Source organism: Solanum stenotomum, chromosome 7, assembly GCF_019186545.1.
Source record: "Solanum stenotomum isolate F172 chromosome 7, ASM1918654v1, whole genome shotgun sequence".
Classification (NCBI taxonomy): Eukaryota; Viridiplantae; Streptophyta; class Magnoliopsida; order Solanales; family Solanaceae; genus Solanum; species Solanum stenotomum.
Window position 1 is genome coordinate 7,241,115 of NC_064288.1, and position 10,522 is coordinate 7,251,636.

Consider the following 10,522-nt stretch of genomic DNA (forward strand, 5'->3'; position numbering starts at 1 on the left):
TTTTTCAAAATTTTTGATAAATCGAACATGAAAAAGTTGAAATTATTTTTCTTTTACACCAAATACACCCCCAATGTACACATTTTCACCTTCAATTTCTACGGTTGACTGTTTTAATTTTAAGATTTGGACTCATAACCACTTGATTACACAACGATAACTCTTACTCCCTTGGTTAGATTTTATACAATGCAATTTGACTTGACACGAAGTTTAAGAAAGAATTTTTTTTTAAAAAAAAATTACAGTATAAAATAAATGATAGGTGTTTGCAATTGTGTGATTATAAATCATTCCATTAATAATAAAATGAACATTTAGAAGCTAAATTATTACTAAATTAAAAAATATATTATTTTTTTAAAAAATTGATCACTAAAAAAAATGAATTATATAAATTGGGACATAAAATACTATTAGTCATAGATAGAATATTGGAGTGTTAGTGAGGTCAAGTCAGATCCAAGTGAGTAGGATTAACTTGGGTTATGGGTTATGGGTTGGGTTTGAGCTGTGGTTATTTTTGCCATGTGGACTGAGAAAAAAATGCATGTAGCATGTAGACTAAACAAAATGTTGTCATTTTTGTTGGCCAAATATTGCTTTTGAAAGATATAGGTGTTGGATAGTCTTCATCTATATTACCTTAAAAGCATGAACTCCTAACTTGCATGTTAAACTACTATAATATTTCTAATTTAAAACACCCATCTATATTTATTTGAATAGCATACGTTCTCTTATAAAAGATTGTTACTTTTTCGATGAGTTGTGACTTTTCTGATAAGTTGTGACTTTTTTCAAGGGGTTGTGATTTTTCGATGAGTTGTGACTTTTTCAATAAGTTGTGACTTTTCCAAATGGTTGTGATTTCTTTGACAGGTCATGACTTTTCAGATAGGACACAAAAAATACTTGTTCATATTACCGTTTGTTGAATATAAATAGAGGGACTTCCTCTCATTTTTCAACCACATTTTTTTTTAATCTTCTACTCTTCTTCTTTTTGCATTTTAAAATTTTCTGTTTGATTTATTGTCGTTGAGTGACTTCAAAGTGTAGTGGAATATGAGGTAACACTATTCTGATGAAGTAAGTCATTCTATCCTAAGAGAGTATATTCCATAACCTCGAGTACTTGAAGAAAATATTTTTGATGATATAATAATTATTTTTTTGCTTGATATGTACATTGGTATGTAATGTTCCAATATACAAAGTTAACAAGATTGTAGTCTAAATCATTTGTTTTTGTTAACAATTTCTCTTGCGATGTAGTTATATAAGTCTGAATATCTTTTTTCAAAATTTTGAGAATTGTCACGATTTGTTTTTGATGCTCAAGACAAAAGAATGACTTCATTTATCAATGATACTTATGTGATTTAGAGGGTGTTTGGATTGTCTTAAAAGTTTGTCAAACCTACTTTTAAATCAGTTTTTGACTTCTGAAAGTGTTTGTCAAATGTAAGAAATAACTTAAAATAAGTCAAAAATGACTTAGAATAAGTTATGAAGTGTTTGACAAGATAAAAAATAACTTAAAATAAGTTTAAAATGACTTAAAATAAGTCAAAAACCAAAAGTAGGTCTACTTTTTATTTTTTGATTAAAAAGTCATTTCAGTTTGACTTTGTATTTTTGACTTAAAAGCTACTTTTTAAAGTCAATCCAAACGGGTTCTTAGACTCTCAGAAAATTTGCTTCAAAATAATTATTACTATATAAACATTGCCATTTTGTTTTACTTATTTACTATTTCTTAATATTTCAGTATTTTGGACTAAGAAAAGTTCATATGACTTGTAATAACGCCAGTTGAAGTTTATATTAGTTTAATATTTGTTATTTATTCGGAAAAGGGGCAAAAATACCCCTGAAGTACAGGAAAAGGTCTAAAAATACCCTTCATCCATCTTTTGATTTAAAAATACCCTTCTACTCATCTTTTTGGTCTACAATTACCCTTTCATCCACCTTTTTGCTCACTTATACCCTTACAACTAACAACCCTCTCTCTTTTTTTTAAATACTTATTATGTGTCATTTTCTTGTTGAATGAAATAAAAATCCACCTCTATTAATTTTTTCCCATAATTTATCCAAATCAAAACAATATATCTTTTCAAGATCCAAAAAATCTATTTTTTTAAATCTAGTAATTTCTAATTTCTATAGCTTTTTCCAAAAAAAAAATAAATTATTTTAGATAATTAAAATATTTTTAAAAATACTAGTCATGCCACAATTACAGGGATATAATATATTAATATAAATCCTAAAAAATATAACGAAGGGTATCTGCATACCATTTACGATAGTTCGGGGGTATATTTGTCCTTTTTCCCTTATATATATTACTTAATTTTAATGGGACAGTCAATAAAATAATTACAATGGGGACTTTTTTATTTCTTAAAAAATTAGCTTAAATAAAAATTTCATGTCGACAAAATTTAATGAAAAAATTATTTAAATTAATTGGGTGACGTTCTATGTGAAATATCAATAGTTGAGTGACTTTCTAAGATAACTATTCATAGTTGAATAACCTTCTAAGATAACTACACATAGTTGAGTGATTTTTGAGTTATAGAACAAAGTTGAGTGACTTTATGAGAAAACTTCTCATAGTTAAGTGACTTTTTGAAAAAGTGATTCATAATTAAGTGACAATTTGAGATATTATCTCGATAATTATTCATAGTTAAATGACTTTTGAATTGTATTTCTTGATCTGAGCTAGTGAATTATTTTCGACGATCAGTGATAACATGCTTTGGTAACTTTTCCAGAGTTGTACATATGATTTATTTTCCATATTTGCACATGCCTATGATGTGACAATGACATACTTTTAACCAAATTCTAAAGTCTACTCCATTTGCGACCTACAACGTGTCCCTTCATGATTTCCAGTTCATTGAGTATAGGCCCCAAAAAACAAAAAAAAAAGCACTTGTAGACTTTAGACATACATATACAGTAGTGCCCCTACAATATTGGTCAAACGCTTTCTTGTGCTTTGACACACGTATAATGATTTTGGGGACACAAAAGGAAGAGGAATAATTGAAAAAAAAATGTTAGAAAGAGTGTTACAGAATCAGTGGCGGATCCAGAATTTTTGTTGAGGGGATTCGAAGTATAAAGAAGTAAACACGTAAAAGTTATAAGATGAAAAACCGAGTGACGTGGGAGGAAAAAATTAATTTTAATCCGCTAAATTTAACTTATATTGTCATGTTGTGTTTAGGTTCTTCCTACTTTTACCCTGGTCCATCGAACTTTTAAAATTTCTAGAATCTTTCTTTTTATTTTGCACTATTCTACTTTTTAGATTTTTTTCTAAATTTTGAATTAGTCACATTTAATCATATGTTACTTTAAAAACTATCAAGATTCTTTAGAAAGGTGTAAAGATTAAGTTACTAATATTATAGTGCATATTCCGAAGATAAATAAATGACATCATCGATTTTTTAGTTCATTTAATTCAATTTACTAGATTAATCATTTCTTTAAAAAATAAATTATGAACCAATCAAATAAGTTTAGTTTAGTTTTAATCTCTTTAGAATTGACTTGAAAATAGTAAGAAAGAGATACAATAAAATTAAGAAAGAATTCAATTAAATAGATTTTATTAAAAGAACATTCACAACTTTTAAAGTTTTCCATCCGATTAATCTTAATTTACTTTATTTTATATAATAGTTTTCTAATTTAATTTTAAATCTAATAACAATTAATCATTTTCTCAAAGAGTTTCTTTAAGTTAGTACATGAGAAGAGAGTTATGTGGAAATAAAATGAGCAATATAAATAAGAAGAATAAAAGACAAAAATATAAAAATGTGGCTAATAAATTTAAACAAAGATAAATTGAGAAAAAGAGATAACATAAAAACAAAAATTAAAAAAAAAAAACAAAAATAATATAGTTTTAGATTGAATTCAAAAATAATGAGGCCTTTTATTGGGTATTCTAAGCCCAAAACTGAGCCTTAGCCTTTTCAAAGCAATAAAAAAAGTTAAAACTTGTTGCACTCACCGAGAATCGAACTCGAAACATGCAGTTTAGAAATCAACCCCCTTACCAGTGAGCCACAGTCTTCTTTTGGTTGTTGATGGGATTCATTTTAGTATCTATACGCTTAAAATCAGAAGTCTACCTTATACATACAGTGTAATTTTTCGACGAGGGGGTTCGGGTGACCCCCCTAAGATCAATGTAGGTCCACCACTGTTAACAGAATAATACATATGGTTAACTAGCACATAATTATACATATACACAAGGTAAATAGAGAAAAATTTAAGGAATAACACATAAGGATTTAATGAGGTTGGTATTGGATCGATATAACAAAGCGATCGTAAATCTTTAATGAGAGAAATTAGAAACAAAGAGGAGTATACCAAAAAAGTGCATATGAATACTTAATATAATTTGGTCAATGGACCAGTAGACATTGAAAATTTTGGGACTCTCCAAGACGTGTTCAAGTTTAGCTGGGATGGTACGCGATGTATTTGATTCCAATTAGAATTTTTGGAGGCTACTTTACCCTAAACCTTAGCTCATGCCTATAAAGGGTAATATATTTAGATTCCGCAAATTCATGAAATATTCATAAAGAGATCAAATCTAAATTATCCAAGTTTGAGAGATACACCATAAACGATATCCTACTTCTAGAAATTCGTCACTAACAACCTCGAATGAATTATGAAAATCAATTTCAAATCATCCTAGTTCAACAAATAGACACTAACAACCGCCTAATTACGGGAAGTCTTAAGAGAGAAGAAATACGGCACTAAACATATTTATACCTAAAATATTTATCAATAAAACCAATTTGTATTCTATCACTCTCAAATTTATTGCAAACAAGCCCTATATATTTAAAAAAAATTAAAGACCATTCCGAAATAGGGAATTCCTTGTTATGACCCACTACTTTTTCTTCAAAATTGGACCTCACCACAAGCTTTTTGGGGTCGAATCGCAATTTGAATTCAGTAGAATTATAAGTGAAGAGCGTTTATTTTATGTACTTCAAATGTAGTGGGAGACTCAAAATAATTAAGTTGATGATTGTGACAAAGACATTTCATACAGAAAGATATACAATATATTCTCGAAGATCACACTCAGGCGCGGCATATGCCTTAGGCTCGGGGCTCCTTATAAGTTATTATTTTTAACAAATATTGAACACTATTTATAGAAAAAGTGAAGTTTTCATATGAAATGAAAGAATTATTAGAAGAAATTTGACATATTTAGGAGTGGTTTGGTGTGAGGAATAAAAAATAATAGTGATGGATAAAAATTTTGTATCTTGTTTGGTTGTCATATTTGGGATAACTTATCCCACCATTTATATCATAGTGATGAGATAAGTTATCTTATATACATGGTGGATAAATTATCTCACGATAGCTAACCCCATGATAACTTGTTCCCAACCAAACGACCCCTTAGAGTACTATATCGCATGAAAGATAATTTAAAATAAGAATGGTTATATTATCAAATGAAAAAATATATTAAAAGAAATCAATTATATAAAAAATATTAACAATTTAAGTTTTAAGGACATTAGGCCACTAATCAGCTTGAGCCGTCCTAATCACACTAGACTTTGGTTATGATTGGAATATATATGGAAAAATTTTATGGTGATCGAGGCACATCCAACAATAATTGTATGAGGGCATCATTTCTTTTTGAGAAATTTTTCAAAAGAGCAATATTTTAGCTTTTAGTGGGACTCCATAGCAACAGTTTCATTATTTATTAAAAATGTCATTATTTTAGTTTGTTAAGGGATTAGTTATGTATTTATTTTATTTTGATTAATTTGAAAGAATACAAATAATTAATAACAGAATAGAGAAAATCATGGAACAAAAAAAATCAATAAAGGTAAAAAAGATTTTAAATACAAATCAGTTACGTTTTGAAAAGAGCATAAATAGTCATTTTTCCGTAGAGCGTTTTTTTGCTTTCTTCTTAAGAACATCAAAAAAAAAAAATTAAAATAATTTAGTTTGTCTTCCAAATCATTCATCTGATAACTTTCAAAACTTCTTCAAGTTGAATACGACATATTTTTGAAACAAAATTTTTCAAAATTGACAACTATAAATTTGTCGCATCCAGTGAAAATCGAAAAACAATCGGGTATTTTTTTTGATTTTTTTATTTGTTTGGATGAGATATTCGTATATGTCGAGTACAAGAGTGTTGTTTTTTTTTCCTGATTGAATCAATGAAATCTTTGTATGCATTGGGATTTATAGCTTTTTTTCGGATGTTTTGTATCTAAATTATGATGTATAACGAATGAAATTGTTTTTTTTTAGTTTAGTAGCTGTTTTTTCTGTTTGAATGCATACAATAATTTGTATCCCATTAAGTTAATATAACTAATCGATCATGAACTATATGTTGAATACAACAATATATGAATACAAAAATGAGATGAAAATACAAAGTTATAAATACAAAGTGAGATTGAATATAAAGTTGTGAATACAAAAGAAATTAAATACTCTCTTCATTTGAAATACAAAGTGACTTTGAAAGGTAAAGTAGACACATAAAATACAAAACTTGTTGGTATACAATTAGGTTGAATACAAAACAAAAGAGAAATACAAACTTGTTCACATATAAATTGAGATTGAAATACAAAATGAATACCCAATAAAATACAAAATTGTTAGCATACAGTTAGGATGAATACAAATTAAGAAGGAAATACAAACATGTTGGTATACTAATTGAGAATTGAAATACATTGCAACCCTTGGGTAATACACAAATCAAATGAGGGAAATTTCCCAAAATTTTGAATATTATTTGGTATACCTCTAGTAATTCTGATTGAATCAGTCATTGTAGACAATCAGATGCTTTTCCCATAATCTAAAACCCTAAAAGCAAATTTCGATATTATCAAATTTTAAAATGCATTAAATATCAAACAAAACAAACATATTTATGAATTTCTAGAATCTACAAAATCTGAAAAATTAAAAGAAAATCACAAAAAAAAAAAATTGAAATTAATAAATATATGATGAATATTTAAACAAAATCACATAAAAATTGGAAAATTTGACTGAAAATCCGTAATGTATAGAATCAGTGATTTAAACATCAAATAAAAAAAATCAAAATTGATAATGAAAATTACCTTGCCAACCAAGAAATCTGCTTGAATTAACAAAGAGATTTCGTTTAACAATAAAGAAAATTTCTTGATGAACAACAATTTAGCACTTTAAAGAAAGATAAACTTGAAACGTGAAAGGTGGGGAAGAAACGTGAAAGGTGGGGAAGAAACGTGAAAGTTGGGGAAGAAACGTGAATGGTGATGAAAAAAGGTTAATGGTATTGGTTTAATTTATTTTTTTCACTTTAAATGGTTATTGATATATAATTTGGTCTAATATAGGACTCTTTCCATAAATAAAATTAATTTAAAATACTAAAATCTGAATACATATTATTTTATAAAAATATTGTCATTCTGTCATTTCAAATGAATATTTTAAAGTGTTGTTATTTTGACTAATTATGTTAAGTATTTTGACTTAATTGCTAATTTTCTCTTTCTTTTTTACAAAGTGTATTTGTGGATCCCTTTCCTAATTATCACACTTTCTCTCTCACACTTTCATTTTCTCAAATTTTAGTCATTTCTTCTTTCGCATTTTTTCTTTACAAAACCTCTTTTTTTATTTTATCTGTGCAATTTTTCTAACCAACGTTTCTATGGCCCTTTTTTTTTGTAGTCTTATGATCTCTCAGTGCAAAAAATGTATTGATATTACTATTATTTTATACTTTCACAAATTTACTTGATTGACTCTTTTTTCTTATTAATTTTTAAATTTCCTCCGAAAAAATGTATTTATACAAGTTTCATTTGAACACTAAACAAAAAAAAAAATTCAAAAAAAAATCTTTAACAATAAACACAAAATTAATATTAGCAATAATTATTTGATAGATGCCAAGCATGTAGAGAATTTAACAAATATGAAAAGATAAAAAAAAAAAGGATAATTGAGTGCTATCATTAATATGTTATTATAAATATTAAGTATTTAGATATATTAAGTGGTTACAACATAAATAAAAACATATTTAACAACTAAGGATTGCGTGATTAAGATTAAAACCCCAAAAATTAAATTAATGACTAATTAAAATTAAATTGTATATTTAAGTATAATAAATAAGGTCAATTGAATTTTAGTAGCTCAATTGATTAATTATATGATTTTTTACTTTATTTGTGAGAGTTCGATTATAATTTTTTTGATTTCACTATCTTTCATTTCTTCAAATCAATCCAAAAAATTGAATTCAAAATTTTCAAACACATTACTTTAATTTTTCCTCTAATAATGATATAGAGATAAATTAGACATTTTCTCTTATTATATAAGAGGGAGTAGGGGTGTGCACTATTTGGATTAAACCGAAAAAATAAATCAAATCAAATCGAATTCTAATTTGGATTGGTTTTTGGATTTTTGATTTGGTTTTGGATTTATAATTTACTTTGTTTGGTTTTTTGGTTTGGTTTCAGATTTAGAAAAATGAAAACCGAAAAAACCGAATTATATTATTTATATATATATATATATGTTTAGAATTAAGTTGGAGTTAACCACTTTTATCCCTTTTTAGTTATTTTCATTATGGTTTAGTTTAGTTTTTGTGTTTGGACATCTATAATTGATATACTTTTAAATATTGTGTTTTATGTTTTACTTGTGATTTATATTAAAAAGTATATTTAAGAAATTGAATATTTTATATATATAAAAATCAAATTGCAAATATAACTTTGTTATGTTTCTAATTATTCCCATAACCGATTAACGAAAAAGCCCAAACCAAATTTATTTTGGTTTGGATTGGGTTACACTTTTTCAAAACCAAAAATTGAAAAATCCAAATCGAATAGTATAAAATCAAACCGAAAAACCGAACGCACACCCCTAAGAGGGAGTTTGCACCAAGCAAGCTCATCCCCGTCAACATGCCTGCTTGGCATAGGGGCATTTTCGGTATTTTGTAATTATTTTGCTACAAATCTATTGTACTTAGTGCTATTGAACATGTACCTTTTTCAAGTTAGACAAAACAACCAGACTCCTATTTCATTCCTCTATGTACTTTAACTTTTATCTTCAAAGTATGGGTCCTACTTCAGTTTTAATAAAAAGGCCACTGGCATGTTGTCAATCAACTTTATCTTCGATTTTATGGGCCCTACTTCAATTTTAAAGTAATTTATCCCTTTATCTTTATGTTAGCACTAATTAATTATATGAATAGAACAAATTTTTATCCAAAAAAGTAAGAAAATATCACTGTACTATACAAATTTCCACAATGTTATTGGAAATTTAATAAACATAATGAAATATTTTTATGGGTAATCAAAATTTAAATTATTCAATTTTTATAATGAGTTATATATGATATACTTAAGATACTTAAATTAGACAAATACATTAAAATGGAGAAATTTTATTGTACTCATAAAATTTTAAAGACTTAAATTAGAATGCATTTTTTTTATCAGGACCTCAAAATAACTAAGCTCATACTTAAGGGACAACTTCGTTAAAAGACAAATTATATAGGGATTAACATTGTAGATACTATTATAAGAATTAAACTAATTTAAAAATATTGTTGCCTAAATTAGTAATGCAACGACACTTAAATTTTCGTATAACTTACTTGATTTACGAGAAAAACAACCAAATGAATTAACAATGATTTTTATATATGTCCTTCCATTTTAGAAAATAAAGGACAATGTCCACAAATATAAGATTTTTGAGAAAAAGGAGCGAGATGATTTATTGCTACACAAATATGTATAATTTATTTTAGATAAAAGAAATTAAATTATTTAATCAAAATTACTTAAAATTATAAAGTTAATAATGTTATCCGATATTTTTACAGTAATATGAACGTTTACTATCATATATATATATATATATATATATAAAATTTATTCAAAATTAAAACTTAAAATCATTAGATCAATATCAATTAAAAATTAACTTCTAAATAAATATTGGCCCGTGCACTGCACGGGTTTTTCGTCACTAGTATTAGATACAGCGGGCAATTTCCATAGTTTGTTTATGATTTTTTTTTAAAAAATATGCTGAGAGTTAATAAACAGGAAAAGAAATACAAGTGAAAAAGAAAAGATTAAGGGTATGTTTGGTACGAAGGAAAATGTTTTCCTGGAAAACAAGTTAATTTTTGACTTATTTTCTCATGTTTGGTTGGTGACTAAAACATATTTTCCGGAAAAGATTTTTAGTGTTTGATTTATGAATGAAAAAAGTTTTTGAGAAATATCTTTTATTTTTACTAAAGTACAAAATAATTTTTGAAATTGAAAATATTTTTTAAAAACAAACTTAATTTTTTTTTGGGGGGAAGAGGGGGGGGGGGGGG